Raw genomic sequence first — 19,019 nt, forward strand, 5'->3', positions numbered from 1 at the left:
AGAAGCGGTATACTCAGTCTCTGTCATTACAAAACGTAGTCATATACAATTTCGTACATTGTTTGCAGCAAATAATGCTACAAATAAAAATAAAGACTAATGAACATAGAAAAATTTCGTAAGGGTGAGGATCTGGAGCATGCAATACAAAGCTATACTTGCTATGAAAATCCATTTCGCAAACACTCTGATCGTCCTCGGGCCATCTGTACCAAAGGAGAACACCTATACATGAAGAACATACAGTAACTGTTCACAGCACCTCGAGAAACGTTTTTCGTAGAGCATAGAGTGTCACTCAGTCATACTAAGAATGTACTTAAAATAGACATTTTACTGTGCATTCCACAGCTGCAATAACTAATTTTGATGATGTGCAGCACAGTACTGTTGGTCGCAAATGTGTGTCACGTAGCAGATTAAAATCACTTAATGGCTTCATTGTATGCTTCATAAAAAATTTGTATTTCATCAAGAGTAGTTCTAGTGTTTTCAAAGTGATTATCTATTGCAGTTGTGCCGCGCGGAGTGGCCGAGCGGTCTAGGGCGCCATGTCACGGACTGCGCGGCCCCTCCCGCCGGAGGTTCGAGTCCTCCTTCGGGCATGGGTGTGTGTGTGTTGTTCTTAGCATAAGTTAGTTTAATTTAGTTTCAGTAGTGTGTAAGACTAGGGACCGATGACCTCAGCAGTTTGGTTCCTTAGAATTTCACACACACACACACACACACACACACACACACACACACACACACACACATTTTCTATTGCAGTTTTAGAATACACATTTAAAAACGTCTTTTGTAAGTATATTCTTTGTATAATTCACATTCTGTGTACAATGCATGTATATTCGTCGAAAAATATTTTATGAGGTACTACGTGCAGCTATCGTAATGAATTTTATACACAAATGTTCTCCTTTGGCACAGAAGGTCCGAGGACGGTCACATTGTGGCCGGAATCGACAGTCGAAATAAAAATAGTTACCGCTGTTTAATGCATGATGCAGGTTTTAACTTTTATGAAAGATCTTCAACATCGCCTGGACAAAATAAAAAAAGTCGTACTACGAACGGCTTGTCCTTACTCTCGGGTGAATTGCGGACAGTAGTGAGTTCGCATGTCTCGGGGCGACCATGTGGGAACCGGTCACACGACTGTCCCCTCAACGCCGCGCGACTCGGCGCAGGCGCGTGTCGCGTCCCAGTCACGTCGCGTCCCTATTTGCGCGGTCCCGTTTCAACCTGTGAAGTTACAAAAACGCGCGCTGCGCATCGTCGCGTCACACGCGCTATACGCGTCTCAATTTGCTCCTAGCCGCACGCCTTTAGCGACGGGTACGAGGTGCTACCCAGTGTTGATAACAAACCTGAGCCAACACTGGATGCCTCGTCCGTTGGGCCATTGATCGATTTCCCTGCCAAGGCCGAACGAGCATGGATGATGGGTATGTTGGTCACCGGAAAATCCAATGTTAGGCGGCTAATAAAAGGAAGGAAGGAAGATCATGGTTTAGCTTCACATCGACATAGCGGTCATTAAAGATGGAGCACAAACGCGGCATGTTTCAAGGATGGGGCACGAATTCTGCCATGCTTTTTCAAAGAACCATCCTGGAATTTGCCTGGAGCGATTTAGGGGAATCACGGAAAACCTTAATCGGAATGTTCGGACGCTGATTTTAACCTTTGTCCCCCAGAATACAAGTCCAGTGTGTTAACCACTGCGCCGCGTCGCTCGGTGTCACTAATGGAGTTGCTCAGAGAAGTAGCATCGTAACTCGCTAAAGATGGCCACTGTGCACTCTGTATTCTTAACCGCTGATCTCGTCCGAGATGTAGAGGAGGCTCTGCCGGCGGTTATTGAACGCAATGGATGCAACAAATTGTAAATAGCAGTAGCTCGTGTCGGCACGAATGTCGCTTGCCTCTTGGGTTCTGGGGCCAATCTTGTTTCCTTTGGATGGTTGGCTGGATAGATGAAGACAGCTAGCCTCGTACACGAGGTAGAAGAACGGTTCGCTATTTGTAACACAGTAGCTATTATCTCTCGTGGTCCTCTTGTATACAGCTAATTGAAAGATCTAAATCAGAGGCTGAGACGGTTATGAGCCGATCTCTCTGCGAATATCTCAATCTCCACTATCGGCTGGTGAACTGTAGGACCCTCCTCAGTACGTGAGGCGTGCACCACAGAAAGGAAGTGGCTACTCTGGCAACAGAGTACATGTGGCGTGTACATGGAGAATTTTTTTTTTTCAGGCAAAAGCGCCCCATAGGATCAGTGCTGAATTACCTGCCGCATTCGGAGAAAGATCATCCACGTTACTCTTGGAGGAAAACTTACGTTCTTGCGGATCAGAAAGGGAAAATACACACATCAAAAAAAGTTTTGCATCACCGCGGTTCCCAGAACTCCTGAAGATAGACGTTGACTGTGGATATTTTATCACAGACACAGTCCCTTTGACTGTTCGGAGACGACACTAAATCCGCCCAAAGAGGTAAACAACCATGCATGAGCAGTGCCTATTAGGCGGAGGGGGTCCGACAGCCGATCACTTCCAGTCATTCCACCAGGAAGGAGGTACACGGTTCGTGTTGTCTGTAGTTCAGTCATGCCTAGACGGTCAGTAACGCGGTTCGACCGCGTCCGCATTGTTACTTTGTGACAGGAAGGGCTCTCAACAAGTGCAGTGTCCAGGCGTTTCGGAGTGAACCAAAACGATGTTGTTCGGACATGTAGGAGATACAGAGACACAGGAACTGTCGATGACATTCCTCGCTAAGGCCCCCCAAGGGCTTCTACTGCAGTGGATGACCGCTACCTACGGATTATGGCTCGGAGGAACCCTGACAGAAACGCCACTATGTTGAATAATGCTTTTCGTGCAGCAACAGGAGGTCGTATTACGACTCAAACTGTGCGCAGTAGGCTGCGTGACGCGCAACTTCACTCCTGACGTCCATGGCGAGGTCCATCTTTACAACCACGACACCATGCAGCGCGGTACAGATGGGTCCAACAACATGTCGAATGGACCGCTCAGGATTGGCATCACGTTCTCTTCACCGAAAAGTGTCGCATATCACTTCGACCAGACTACCGTCGGAGACGTGTTTGGAGGCAACCTTGTGAGGCTGAACGCCTTAGACACACTGTCCAGCGAGTGCAGCAAGGTGGAGGTTCCCTGCTGTTTTGGGGTGGCTCTATGGGGGACCGACGCACGACGCTGGTGGTCATGGAAGGCGCCGTAACGACTGTACGACAAGTGAATGCCATCCTACGACCGATAGTGCAACCATATCAGCAGCATATTGGCGAGGCATTCCTCGTCATGGACGACAGTTTGCGCCCCCATCTTGCACATCTTATAAATGACTTCCTTCAGGATAATGACATCGCTCCAATTTAAAATAATTTAAGTGAAAGTAAAATGAGGAGGGGTTGAACCTGTTAATCGGATGCTCTTACAGAAAAACCAGCCTCCGGCGCTGTAGTGGGAGAACGCTGCAGAGAAAACTTGCAGAATGTCGCGATTAAGTTTCCTGACAGTGCTCTTGACAGAGGGGAGACTTCAGTTTGGCAGTTATAGAATGAGAGATTCTTGCAATTAAAACTGGTGCGAGAGACAGGGATGAGTATGAGATTTTTCTGACTGTTTCGCCTGAAAATTACTCCAAGCAGATAGATAACCGAGTTGCTAGAGCAATGACTTAGTCTCCCTACATTAGTAACCAGCAGATATAAAATTTTTGAATTAGTTAACGTAGAGAGTGAACGAGTGGTCTTAAGGGTATGGTAACATCAATGACTGCACGTGTTACAAGAAAGACAGGGAAATATTTTTACATAGTAAAAGTTACAGGAAAGAAATCGCAACCTGTCTGAGTATTCAGCAGTAAATGTTGAACTCTGAGGACGAATATGTGAGACACAAATGAGTAAATCTAGAATGACATTTTCACTCTACAGCGGAGTGTGCGCTGATATGAAACTTCCTGGCAGATTAAAACTGTGTGCCGGACCGAGACTCGAACTCGGGACCTAAAAGCTGTGACGACGGGGCGTGAGTCGTGCTTGGGTAGCTCAGTTGGTAGAGCACTTGCCCGCGAAAGGCAAAGGTTCATAGTTCGAGTCTCGGTCCGGCACACAGTTTTAATCTGTCAGGAGATTTCATATGAGCGCACACTCCGCTGTAGAACGAAAATTTCATTCTAGAAACAACCCCCAGGCTGTGGCTAAGCCATGTCTCCGTAATATCCTTTCTTCCAGGAGTGCTAGTTCTGCAAGGTTCGCAGGAGAGCTTCTGTGAAGTTTGGAAGGTAGGAGACGAGGTACTGGCGGATTTAAAGATGTGAGGACGGGGCGTGAGTCGTGCTTGGGTAGCTCAGTTGGTAGAGCACTTGCGCGCGACAGGCAAAGGTCCCGAGTTCGAGTCTCGGTCTGGCACACAGTTTTAATCAGCCAGGAAGTTACAAATGGGTAAACTTTAGAAACATGGTACAATTCGTTTTAGACCATAAGTCTGGGACGTCTTTGTGAGGGATGGTAAATACCCACAATGCTTCAATACCCGTGTTGGGTAGTTACTGTGTAAGCAAAGAGAGCTTCATCACACACTTAACCGAAGTAAAAGTCTAGTACATAAACAAAAACTGAATAGAACCAAAGGAGTTCAATGCGAGAAGCGCTAAATGAATTCGAGAAAAAAATATTGCCAACCGACCTTTCCAAAAACCCATAAGAAGCTTTGATCCTATGTAAGATCAGTAAACGGAACGAGAGCATATATTCAGTCGCTCAGTGTCGATACAGACACCGAAATTTAAAGCGAAAAGGCCTAAATACTAATTTCCGTCTTCCGAAATTGTTTCACCGCGTAGGATCGTAATTCGGTTCCTCCTTTCAACCACCATACCAGAGCTGAAATGGCAGATATTGAGGTAAGTGACAGCGAAATAGAATAGCAGCTAAAATCGCTCAACAGTGAAAATGCGACTGCGGCAGAGCAGGTACCTGTGGCTCTACAGCAGAATAGAAAATCAACCGAAATCGCTCGGCACTCCAAAGGCATCTGAACCAGATGAGGTAGCTGTGAGATTATATGAAATACCGTGCCCCCCTTCTAGCAGCACTTTATCGTAGGTGGCTGGAGAGACGAAGGGCGCGAAGCGTTTGGAAAGAAGCGCAGATTATTACCGCTTAAAAAAGGATCGTCAGGCAGATGCAATAATTATAGACCTATCTAGGTGCGGATCCTCGGGAATAATTCTATACGGAGGGTGGGGGGGGGACGTGGCTTGAATATAGTAAGCCGGTTCTAGTGGACGTAGGCTGCGATACTTATGTGGAAATGAAGAGGCTCGCACAGAATAGACTAGCATGGAGAACTGTAACGTAGGTTGTAAAATACATCATCTGCATGGGTCCTCCGAAAGTCACACTTAAGTGTCTGGCAGGGGGTTCATCGAACCACCTTCGCAATAATTCTCTATTATTCCAATCTCGAACAACGCGCGGAAAAAAACGAACACTATATCTTTCCGTGAGAGCTCTGATTTTATTATGACAATAGTTTCTCCCTACGTAGGTCGGCGTCAACAAAATGTTTTCGGATTTGGAGGAGAAAGTTAGTGATTGACATTTCGTGACAAGGTTCCGCCGCAACGAAAAACCCCTCTTTGTTTTAATGGTGTCCACCTCACACACTGTATCACGTTAGTGAAACTCTCTCCCCTATTTCTCGATAATACGAAACGTGCTGCTCTTCTTTGAACTTTCTCGATGCACTTCCCTAATCCTGTCTGATAAGGATCCCACATCGCGTAGCAGTTCTCCGAAACAGGACGGACAAGCGCAGTGTAGGCAGTCTATTTAGTATTTCTGTTGCATCTTCTAAGTGTTCTACAATGAAACGCAGTGTTTGGTTCGCCTTCCCCCACAAAATTTCTTTCCAATTTAAGTTGTTCGTAATTGCAATTCCTAGGTATTTAGTTTAATTACGGCCCTTAGATTTGACTGATTTATCGTGTAACCGAAGTTTAACGGATTCCTTTTAGCACTCTTCGTTCAAATGGCTCTGAGCACTATGGGACTTAACTGCTATAGTCATCTGTCCCCTAGAACTTAGAACTACTTAAACCTAACTAACCTAAGGACATCACACACATCCATGCCCGAGGCAGGATTCGAACCTGCGACCGTAGCGGTCACGCAGTTCCAGACTGTAGCGCCTAGAACCGCACGGCCACTCCGGCCGGCTATCACTCTTGTGGATGACCTCATACTTTTCATTATTTAGGGTCAACTGCCAATTTTCGTACCATACAAATAACTTTTATAAATCTTTTTACAATTTATTTTGATCTTCTGATGACTATACTAGACGATAAATGACAGCATCATGTGCAAACAACCCAAGACGGCTGCTCAGATTGTCTTCTAAACCGCTTATGTAGATAAGGACCAGCAGAGGGCCTATAACACTACCTTGGGGAACGCCAGAAACGACTTCTGTTTTACTTAAGTAAATATTTAAGGAAATTCTAAATTTGTGGTAAGGTCTTATGGGACCAAACTGCTAAGGTCATCGGTCCCTCAGCCTACACATTACTTAATCTAACTTAAGCTAACTTACACTAAGGACAACACAAACACCCATGCCCGAGGCAGGACTCGAACCTCCGACGGGGGAAGCCGCGCGGGTCGTAACGAGACGCCTAAAGCCGCGCTGTTACCCCGAGCGGCAAGTATTTAAGGAAATATCCCGCATTAGGGTAATCACTTTCGAATGCACTCTCACAGTTTTTACTTACATAATTCGTGAGCTGCATAATTCATGAGCCTATTTCTTATATTTTACACACGGATCCATTTTCCTTATCCTTATTGGATGTTTATGTTCTGTTTATTTGACATGTGTATTGACATGACTTTAAGAAGGCATGGAACTCTTTAATATACAAACACAAATCAACACACAGAATAGCAAAAATACTGAGAAAAACACGGCGTACAGAACAAGACACATACTCCAGTCACATTTACAAACACGAACAGATGGTTCAAATGGCTCTGAGCAATAAGGGACTCAACTGCTGAGGTCATTAGTCCCCTAGAACTTAGAACTAGTTAAACCTAACTAACCTAAGGACATCACAAACATCCATGCCCGAGGCAGGATTCGAACCTGCGACCGTAGCGGTCTTGCGGTTCCAGACTGCAGCGCCTTTTAATCGCACGGCCACTTCGGCCGGCAAACACGAACAGAGTAACCCGATAAACATCAGGGAGTTGTATATACTAGTTAGAATGTCAACACTGTAAATAAATGTATCTTGGAATGACGGGCAGAAATTTCAAAACTAGATGTAAAAAGCACATAAGACGCTGGAAATATGGAAACTGCCATGCCACCTTTATTGAACACCTAATAAAACATGGACATGAACCATCTACCATGGAACATGATATCAACATTATTAGAATAAACGACGGCATCAGAAAACTCGTGTAACGGTACAGGAATACTTTCACATACAAAGAGCCTTTGTAATGAAGAAGAAAGTAATAAATGACCCAGTCAATGTACGTGAGAACTCACTGATCATGTCGCCCACAAAAACAGTAACAGAGGTTCAGAACATAATCAGACCAAATAATAACTTAATATCTCCAAAAAAATCACACACACACACACACACACAATATACAAAAGAATATACAGACATCACAACACAAAAAACGACAAACACATAGCGACAGTTGGCAACTCTTCATACAGGAAACACACCAGACCGGAACACAATGAACAGTAAAAGTTAGGTGTTCAGTTGAAATGTGTTCGAAAAACGCCGACACTCATAGATCCTGGTATACGCAGGCCAACTATGTACAATTCCAGTACGGCACATATGGATAAATAAGATAACACATCGTAAGCAGAACCAAACAGTAATTTATCCTAAGGAAACTTGTGCTGCAAAAGTTGCTTCTCACGTGATAACAAGAGAATAACGGAAAACTGTAATGTAGCAACATGTTTGTTATTATTTCAAATTGTTCAAATGGTTCTGAGCACTATGGGACTTAACTTCTGAGGTCATCAGTCCTCTAGAACTTAGAACTACTTAAACCTAACTAACCTAAGGACATCACACACATCCATGCTCGAGGCAGGATTCGAACCTGCGACCGTAGCGGTCATGCGGCTCCAGACTCTAGCGCCTAAACCGCGCGGCCACCCCGGCCGGCCCGAGAATACAGAAGCAACTAAGGAATGATGGAAAACATAATAAATGACGACAATAGAAAACACCTGGGATATATATTTCACTCAATACAAATTAAATAATGAGAGTTATTTTATTATTATTACGTTAAAATATTTTATGAGTATTAAATTAATTTATTGTTATTGTTAAAACATTTTATATATTTTAGTGTTATTATAACTGAAGTCATATAAATCTATGGCACGTTGAAAGTGGAGATGACAGCAAACTATATTACGGATACTTTTTGTCGGAGAAGGAGACAGTAACAAACTGAGAACCTCCCCAGAACAAAACCCTGGGTTCGCGCCTGAACGTATGTCGCTGACGTCAATCTGCTGAAGAAATATGGATAATGCTTCACGTTGATACTTTATGAAGTTTTGGAGAATGAAAATCTTCTCTATAAAAACCAGCATGGATTCCGTAAATGGAGATTTTGCGAAAGACAGCGCGTTCTGTGCGTCCATGATATTCATTGTGGTGTGGACAGAGGCTCTCAGGCTGTTTGCTTGTTCCCTGACTTCGTTACACTTCCACATTGCGTTTAGTGAACAAAATAAGACGAACACGAAATAGCAATCCCTGTGTTATTAAGAACTACGATGTCTGCATGTCCGAAGAAACATTGCATCGTACTTCTTAATAACATAGGCACTGCTATTTCGTACTTACTCACCAATACCAGGCCCTCAACTCTCAATAAATATGTCCTTCTTGGCCGTAACGTACGAGTGCAGGTTGTGACGTATGGACGACGACGTATGGAAGTTTGACTCTGGCGGTGATTCGTGTTCGGATGGCTGCAGCTGTTACGGCAACTGTTCGAGTAAAACGGAAAGCCGGCTTCGTGTCCCGTGTGGCACAAGTTTTCGTTGTCCTCATTCCAGTACACAGCCGAAAGTGGATCATATTCGCAAGTGCGAATACATGTCCTGTATAACAAAATAAGAGTCTGCGAGTGGCGGACGCTATTTGTGAGTTGAGTCTGGACTTTCCTGTGGATAGATCTCAACACGTCTTTAACGGCATTAAATCCACAAAAGGAAATGTTATTTCGGGAGTTCTCCATGAAAATGGTAATAGGTCTTTACTGTTTATAATATATTTAATGGTTAAATGGATAACGTAGGAAGCTCCGTGAGGTTATTCGCAGATTATTCTGTTATCTATAGGTAGCTTGCAATGCCGGAAGATTGTAGTGAAATGCACAAAGAACTATGGATGTACGATGATTACTGCAGAACTGATAGTTAACCCTGGGCGTAAGTAAATGTAACGCTAAGGCTAAGAAAAAATTGGAAATTTTTGGTAAGGTCTTATGGGACCAAACTGCGGAGGTCATCGGTCCTAAGCTTACGCACTACTTAATCTAACTTACGCTAAGGACAACACACACACCCATGCCCGAGGGAGGACTCGAACCTCCAACGGGGAGAGCCACGCGAGCCGTGACAAGACTCCTCAGACCGCGCGGCTACCCAGCGCGGAGCTGAGGCTAAGAGATCAATTGCTAGTATACTACGTTAAACTAAACTAAACTCCGTCCAAACAGGCCTTAGAACGCCCAACGGTACCGACCGGCCGCCGTGTCATCCTCAGGCCACAGGCGTCACCGGATGGGGATACGCAGGGGCATGTAATCAGTACACCGCTTGCCAACAGCGCTCGGCAGACCAGATGGTCACCCGTCCAAGTGCTAGCCCAGCCCGACAGCGCTTAACTTCGGTGATCTTCCGGGAACTGGTATTACCACTGCGGCAAGGCCGTTGGCAGTATACTATGCTATTAGAGATAAATCGCTGGAAACATTAAAAGCGGTTAAAGTACTTAGTGGTAACCGTCAGGAGCGACCTACAATTAAATTACCGTTTCAAACTAACTGTAGGAAAAGCAAATGCCAGGCTGAGATTCGTTGGGAGAATTTTCAGGATACATAATTCATTCACAAAGAAGGGTTGCTTACAAAACACTAGTTCGATCGGTTCTTGAGTATTGCTCGTCAGTCTGGGACCCTTACCAGTCAAGATTCGATGAAAAGTTACAGGTTTTGTTACTGAATCGTTTTATAATTGTGACTGCGTTATGGAGACCCCCAGTAATCCCCAATGACAAATGCTAAAAATGAGGCGTTATGTATCATGGAGAGATTTTCTGTTAAAATTCTGAGAGCATACATTCCAAGAAAAGGTCACCAACATACACTGACGAAAAAAAACGAAACACCAAATAATAATTAATGTTCAGTAATGAAATTTCGGGAATACATTTGTCTTGATATCGTATTTAAGAGGTTAACATTGCAAGATCACATATTAATATCAGCGCGAGATAAGCTATCGCCAATATGAAATGTTGGTACATTAATAACCTGTTCAAAATGGTTCAAATGGCTCTGAGCACTATGGGACTCAACTGCTGATGTCATTAGTCCCCTAGAACTTAGAACTAGTTAAACCTAACTAACCTAAGGACATCACAAACATCCATGCCCGAGGCAGGATTCGAACCTGCGACCGTAGCGGTCTTGCGGTTCCAGACTGCAGCGCCTTTAACCGCACGGCCACTTCGGCCGGCCATTAATAACCGGTCCAGCCGCCAGAATATTGAGTGCAAGCTTACAAACGTGCATGCATTGTGTTGTACAGGTGCTCGATGTCAGTTCATGGGATGGAGTTCAATGCTTGTTGCACTTGGTCGGTCAATACAGAGACGGTTAATGTTGGCCTAGGATGACGCTGCAGTCGTAGTCTGACAGTGCCCCATATGTGCTCGATTAGAGACAAATCTCGTGATCGAGCAGGCCAAGGCAACATGTCGGCACCCCTCAGGGCATGTTGGGTTACAACAGCGATATGTGGGCGAGCGTTATCCTGTTGGAAAACAGCCCCTGAAATGCTATTCATGAATGGCAGCACAACAGGTTGAATTACCTACCTGACATACAAATTTGCAGTAAGGTTGCGTGGGATAACAACAAAAACGCTCCTGCTGTCACACGAAATCGCACCCAGACTGTAACTCCAGGTGCAGATCCTGTGTATCTAGCACGCAGGCAGGTTGGTTGCAGGCCTCAACTGACCTCTTTCTAATCAACACACGGCCATCACTGGTTAGCACACTAGACTCGCATTCGGGAGGACGACGGTTCAATCCCGTCTCCGGCCATCCTGATTTAGGTTTTCCGTGATTTCCCTAAATCGTTTCAGGCAAATGCCGGGATGGTTCCTTTGAAAGGGCACGGCCGATTTCCTTCCCACTCCTTCCCTAACCCGAGCTTGCACTCCGTCTCTAATGACCTCGTTGTCGACGGGACGTTAAACACTAACCACCACCACGGCCATCACTGACACCGAGGCACACCAGCTTTCGTCAGAAAACAGAACAAACCTCCACCCTGCCCACCAATTAGCTCTCGCCTGACATCACTGCAGTTCTAAATGGCAGTGGTTAGGGGTAGATGGAATGCACGCTACAGGGTGTGTGGCTCGAAGCTGTCTTTGAAGTAACCGATTGGTAACAACTCTTTGTGTCACCTTGGTGCCAGGTGCTCCTCAAATTTCTGCTGCAGGTGCAGTATTATGCGCCAGAGCCACACGCCGAACACGATGACTTCCCTCACGGTAGTGCTACGTGACAGTCCGGAGTCCGGTCGTCTTGCAACTGAATATTCTCGTGACTACCGCTGCCAGAAATCACATACAGTGGCTACATTCGTGCTAACACTTTCTGCAATATCGCAGAAGGAACATCCAGCTTCTCATAGCCCTTCTACACAAACGCGTTCAAACTCAGTGAGGTGTTGTAATGGCGTCTTTGTCGGCTTAAAGACATTCTTGACTAACATCAACTCACCAAGTTCAGTCTCAAAGGTAACTGTTGTGTACATAGTTCCGCGTAGTCAGCGCGTACACAACTTTCCCACTAGAGCGCGCCCCCCTAAGCACAACAGCGCAGGCGCAGCGCCCGCCCGTCTCTGCACTACGAGATGGCGCTGTCTTAGAGACGGACCAAATTCTGCTTCTGCCGACCCGCGTATTAATATGTCTCGCAGCCAATGAGATTGCTGCTAACGTAGAACGTTTTCTCCTCGCGGATCACACTCGCGCAGTGATACCTGAATGCTCGAGGTATTATAACGAGTGTACAGACCTCCGATTAGTCAGTCTGCATTAGTCTGTAGTCAAGTTTCAGTTTGCGCCTAATAAGATTACCATATTCCTGTTCATAGCCATGAAGAGAAATGTATAGACACTTTGTCAAGTATCAGAGATATGTGAGGATAAGATTAACGTACCAAGACCAAAGGAACTTCAGATTGTCAATTGTGACCAGCATCCAGAATCAAGTTACGTAATGTCTATGATTTTTATTATTTTAATAAATGTGTGTGAAAATTAATCAAGTTCTGTTTAAAGTTGGTCACCGTCAATCTGCTACTCTAAGCGCGCAAGTGGCATTTCTATCGTCTGACCTAACGGCAGAAGATAAACACGTCATGATAAGACCACGAAACATATTGCTGACACTCGCCTACTTCGTTAGAGCGACAAGTCAAATAATCTGATTGTGTGTGTACCGAAGGTCTTACAGTGCGCACACCACAATAACTGACACTCACGACCGTTACAACGTGTATTTAAAAGAAACCTGATTTGCACCCTCATAGTGGCGCTACTAGCGCCACTGTTATGCGACGGGCGCGAAATTTGAGTAGACACGATCTTTCAGATATAGAAACACGCCTACCAACCTCAATTTATGTCGCAAAACTCTTTCTTGATTTTGCGATTTTTTTTTTTTTTTTTTTATTTTTCGAGAGAAAGTTTTACTTCATCTGACACACGTTTCGTGAAAGGAACAAGACGAGAAAATTAGATTGATTAAAGCTTATACGAAGGTTTGTCGGCAGTCGTTTCCACTCAGCATTCTCGAATGGAATGGGGAAGGGGAAGAGATAGTGGTACCAGAAGTACCCTTTAGCACTCACCGTAACGTGACTTGCTGGGTGCAGATTTCCTTCATATTAAATAAAATTTTACTCGTACTAGTGCACAGTGTATATGACTCCCCGATTTTGCTGTGTTTCAGTCTCTAATGCTACATTCACTCTTCCTATTTTTCTTCGATAAGTTACTTGTATGTACATGGTGCTCGCGGGCGCTCAACTGCTCTTATGTAAAACAGCTTTTCTTCTTATCATGAAGTATCGTCTGGTAATGCCGTCTTCAAAGAACGTTACGAAGCTGTATGAATTAAGGACAGTTTCTCCCTTGGAGAGAGATGTCCAGATTGATGCACCCTCTTTATCTGGGTAGATCTTCAAATTTTTTTATCCTTTAGAATCCAGAAGATTAGTGTTTCACAGAAACTGATGTTCTTAGTACAGTCAAAGTTGTTAGTGAAGTGTCAGCTTATAAAAATAAGTTAGAAGTTGCATGTAGATTTATTCCTTTGCACATTTCTGTGAGCATTACAAATGTAGCGTGTAAGTTCTTGGTTTGTCCAAGTGATAGCTACAACGCCTTGAAGAAGGATGTGGTCTATTATTTCCACAATTATTGTCCTATCCAGGAAGTACTACGCCCATTCCTTGTACACTGAAGCGCCACAGAAAATGGTGTAGGCATGCGTATTCAAATACAGACATATGTAAACAGGCAGAATACGGCGCTGCGGTCGGCAACGCCTATATAAGACAAGTGTCTGGCGCAGTTGTTAGATCGGTTACTGCTGCTACAATGGCAAGTTATCAAGATTTGAACGATGTATTATAGTCGGTGTATGAGCGATGGAATACAGCATTTCCGAGGTAGCGATGAATTGGGGATTTCCTGTATGACCATTTCACGAGTATACCATGAATATCAGGAATACGGTAAAACATCAAATCTCCGACATCGCTGCGGCCGGAAAAAGATCCTGCAAGAATGGGACCAACGACGACTGAAGAGAATCGTTCAACGTGACAGAAGTGCAACCCTTCCGCAAATTGATGCAGATTTCAATGCTGGGTCATCAAGAAGTGTCAGCGTGTGGACCATTCAACGGAACGTCATCGATATGGGCTTTCGGAGTCGAAGGCCCACTCGTGCACTCTTGATGACTGCACAACACAAAGCTTTACGCCTCGCCTGGGCCCACCAACACCGACAATGGTCTGTTGATGACTGGAAACATGTTGCCTGGTCGGACGAGTCTCGTTTCAAATTGTATCGAGTGGATGGACGGGTATGGGTAGGGAAACAACCTCATGAATCCATGAACCCTTTATGTCACCAAGGGACTGTTCAAGCTGGTGGAGGCTCTGTAATGGTTTGGGACGTGTGCAGTTGGAGTGATATGGGACCCCTGATACCTCTAGATACGACTCTGACAGGTGACACGTGCGTAAGCATGCTGTCTGATCACGTGCATCCATTCATGTCCATTATGCATTCCGACGGACTTGTGCAATTCCAACAGGTCAATGCGACATCCCACACATCCAGAATTGCTACAGAGTGGCTCCAGAAACACCCTTCTGAGTTTAAACACGTCCGCTCTCCACCAAACTTCCCAGATATTAACATTATTGGGCATATCTAGGATGCCTTGCAACATGCTGTTCCGAAGTGATCTCCACCCCCTCGTACTCTTACGGATTTATGGACAGCCCTGCAGGATTCATGGTATCAGTTCCCTGCTGCACAACTTCAGAGATTATTCGAGTCCGTGCCACATCGTGTTGCGGCACTTCTGCGTGCTCGCGGGGGCCCTACACGATATTAGGCAAGTGGAAAAGTTCCTTTGGCTCTTCAGTGTATACCACTGGACTTTAAAACTCTCATTATTAATAACTATTGACGTAATGACACTCCTAACTGTGGCTAAAGGAAATTGTGGCGTAATAACCAGTGACATACACTGTCGCCGTCATTGCTCAGCAACCATCAGCTACGAATGGATCGTTCAACTATAGTCTACATAAAAATGAATGGTGTATAAGTTATTTGTTTCATGTGTGGCGTTACATTTTTTACGCGGTTGAAAATATACTAAGAAAGCCTGCGAAATCATCTAGAACATATATTTGGCGGAATGAAACGGAATGATTATTTATAACTTAACAGTATCGTTCAAAGAGAATGGTGCGAGGTGGCGTTCAATAAGTAATGCAACACATTTTTCTCGGTTAGTTTCGGTTGAAAATATGCGACATTTGTTATGGGGCATCGTGGAATATTCTCGTTTCCGCCCCTTATTGTTTCATGAAGTTCCGATAGGTGCCGGTGCTGTACATAGCCTTTAAAATGGCGTCTGTAACGCAGATGTGTTCCAAGCAGAGAGCTGTCATGGGGTATCTTTTGGCGGAAAACAAGAGCGTCGCGGATATTCATAGGCGCTTGCAGAATATGGTTCAAAAATGGTTCAAATGGCTCTGAGCTATATGGGACTTAACATCTGAGGTCATCAGTCCCCTAGAACTTAGAACTACTTAAACCTAACTAACCTAAGGACATCACACACATCCATGCCCGAGGCGACCGTAGCGGTCGCGCGGTTCCAGACTGACGCGCCTAGAACCGCTCGGCCACACAGGCCGGCGCTTGCAGAATATCTAAGGGCCATGGCAGTGGACAGAAGCGCTGTGAGTCCTTGGCCGAGGCGTCTGTCATCATTGCAACAAGGTTGAGCAAACGATTGCCCCCGTGCCGGCTGGCCGCACACAGCTGGGATTTGCGGGCACTCTCATTCCAGGTGATCGGCAACTCACATTCTGTGTTGGTAGTGCCGACACACTCGTCCAACAAGACGTTGGCTCCGACGTCGACCAGTGGAGTGGTACCATCCGGGCATACAGGGCCTCACAGCACGGCACCGTAAGGTCGTCGTACTGAACGGAGCTTATGTTGAAAAATAGGGTTTTGTAGGCAGAAGGGTGGGGATTAATGTGGTCTGTTGGAATCCTGAATAAAACCAATCTCCTTACAGAAAAAAACGGGTTGCGTTACTTATTGAAAGCCCCTCGCAACTCTCTGACATGCGACTGAGCCAGCGCCGGTATCAAGAGAACGTTCGGTAGATATTCGGCTTCTGTCTTAGTGTGGTGTGTGGAGTGGAAGGAAACAACATTAGGACTGAGCAAGATGACACGTATTTGGGAGGAGTGGGTCTGAAATGCCTGCAAGCCACCTAGGTGTTTACATGCGTTTCCCTAAATCGATTAAGATGGATGGTGGGGTGGTTCTTTTTAAAGGGACGCGGCCTATTTTCTTCCCCTGCGCTCCATCTTTGATGACGTCGTAATCAACATTAAACCTCGTTTTTCCTTCCTTTCTTCCTTGGAGGTGAGTAAGCTACAGCCGTGCAAGTCGTAAAACTGGACTTTTCGTCGGTGTTTCACACGCCCGTAGAGATGTCTTAGCGGCCTTTTCGACCAGTGCTTACAAATGAAAGATCACCGAAGTAGTCAGTTAATGTAACATCAAATACTGATTCATACAAGAGAGGGAATTATAAATCTGATGACCACAATCACGTGTCCATTGCGTGCATATTTAGTAAGATGAGAAACTTAATTTGCAAATTTCCACTATGATATCAATTTTTCTCCGTATTCTTGATCTACTTAAATACTGATGAGCTGCAGGAGCATCGCATTGTGACGTCAAAATAATTTTAACACCGCCAAACATATTGTTTAAGAAAGTCCCAAGATGGTGTGAATCGTTGAAAAAAAGACCCGTTTAGTTTAAATTGGCTTCATAGCTACGATGCCATGGCGGAAGACCTTTTTTCTCGGTGGTGTCGGAGTGGTGCCAGTTCAGAATGGCCAAGTTAAGAGCCAGGGAGACGCCCCCACCGTACCGCCTAAAACGCCGCAGTATGAGTCAGCACAGCCTCCCCAGTAAAGTTGGCTGCAGGAAATATTTTTTTATTAGTGGAGACGTTCCACCGAGACAATAAAACTGTTGGAGACATGCTCTCCAGCTCCACTCTGATGCACGTTCTCGTTGGCGCAGATTTATTTTTAGATCACTGTTAGAATTACCGCCCAACTTGCCGCCTTTTCTGCTTAGCATGTACTGACCACCATTATTTTGCGGTCAGTCGTGTTTAGAATTATATCGGTACGAATCTGGTCACAACGCGAGAGGATACTGACGAGCACCGCAACTGCCAAAATGAGGAGCGCATGCAGTCTGTTCTGGAAGCTGACTGCGCATCAAATGCAAGTCCTGTGTGAGTTAACAGCTGCCGCCCTTTGCATTGGAAGCTCGTTTCTGCCATTATCACGAGTATCTCCCACTTTTTTACTATTTAGAACTGCCTAGGGGCTGGAAGAACATTTTATTTATCTTTGAGGAACTTCTCTCAGAAGTTCTTATTCCCTTTAAGGGCTGTGATGCGACAGAAAATCTGAAATTGTGGATTGACACCATCCCATTTTGTAAAGAATGCCTCGCATGCTATTGTGTTTAATGACTTTCTGCCTTTCTGTTACATGTTTGTGGCTTTCCCTCTGTCCCTTATTCTACATAATTTTTGGCTGAAACAGCTACTGTAGGTTACATCTACGGTGCTGCCACGGTCAGGGAGACAGAAGATCTTCAGGTAAGCCGTTATTTCTCTGGAGATACGAGACGAAGAAGCGGTTATGGCAACAGATCAGATAGTCACTATAAATATTAATTCACCACTTCATCAGGTTATCTCTTTGAAGTCATTCTACTGAATTCATGAATTTTCATAAAATATTCTTCTTCTTATTATTTCGTATAGGTCAACTAAGGACCACGACATTCAACTGTTGCGTTTGGAGTGGGCTTTGACGTTTGCCCAGTAGTTACGCATCCTCTGGCTGTGTTGTTCCTTCTTCTCCTGTGTCCAGAGGGCACCAGTCTTCTTTCTTGGTAGTCTGTCCTGGAACCTCTTTTGTCTAAGCTTCTTCCTGAGTATTGTCCGATCCTTCAAGTTTCCTTTTTTATTCCCAGTTCTTGAAGATCTTTCTCCACTTCCATCAACCATGGTGACTTGGTCTTCCTCTTTTGACAGTAACAGAGACGCAGGTTAGTCAGTCTGTCATGGTGCATCCTGTAAACGTGTCCATAAAATGCTAGACATCTGTGATACTTTTACAATACTCGTGAAGCTCTCGGTTAGGTTTTTTTTGTAACAACGTTAAACAACAAATTGTCTTTATATAGTTATATAGATATATAAATGAATATTTAATGAGACAATTCGTTGTTTAACGTTGTTACAAAAAATCTCGAAAAGTACTCGGCTGATTTGCTTCGACTTTTTACATGATACTCTAATGAACATTCGGACGGACATAGGCTATATGTTTTTTTAATGTATGTAATATATAAAGAGGAAATTTTGCTACCAAAATTCTCGAAAAGTTCTTGACCGAACTACTTCAAATTTTTACACCCTACGCTAGTTAACATTTAGATTTACACAGGCTTTATATTTGTTTAAACAACAATTTACAGGATTCTGTGTAAAGCAGCTGCGAGAAAAAACTGCTGTCCCGTGCTGTAAGAATGTGCGGTATCGTTTTCTTTCTCGCAATCAGTTCAAATGGCTCTGAGCACTATGGGACTTAACATCTTTGGTCATCAGTCCCTAGAACTTAGAACTACTTAAACCTAACTAACCTAAGGACATTACACAACACCCAGTCATCACGAGGCAGAGAAAATCCCTGACACCGCCGGGAATCGAACCCGGGAACCCGGGCGTGGGAAGCG

General features: G+C 44.6%; 1 protein-coding gene across 3 annotated transcripts in view; it reads left to right on the plus strand.

Annotated features, from left to right (window-relative positions):
• Nucleotides 1-19,019, plus strand: part of LOC126471452 (uncharacterized) — a 413,388-nt gene that overhangs the window by 174,011 nt on the left and 220,358 nt on the right. The window lies entirely within an intron of this gene.

This window comes from Schistocerca serialis, chromosome 3 (assembly GCF_023864345.2).
Source record: "Schistocerca serialis cubense isolate TAMUIC-IGC-003099 chromosome 3, iqSchSeri2.2, whole genome shotgun sequence".
Lineage (NCBI taxonomy): Eukaryota > Metazoa > Arthropoda > Insecta > Orthoptera > Acrididae > Schistocerca > Schistocerca serialis.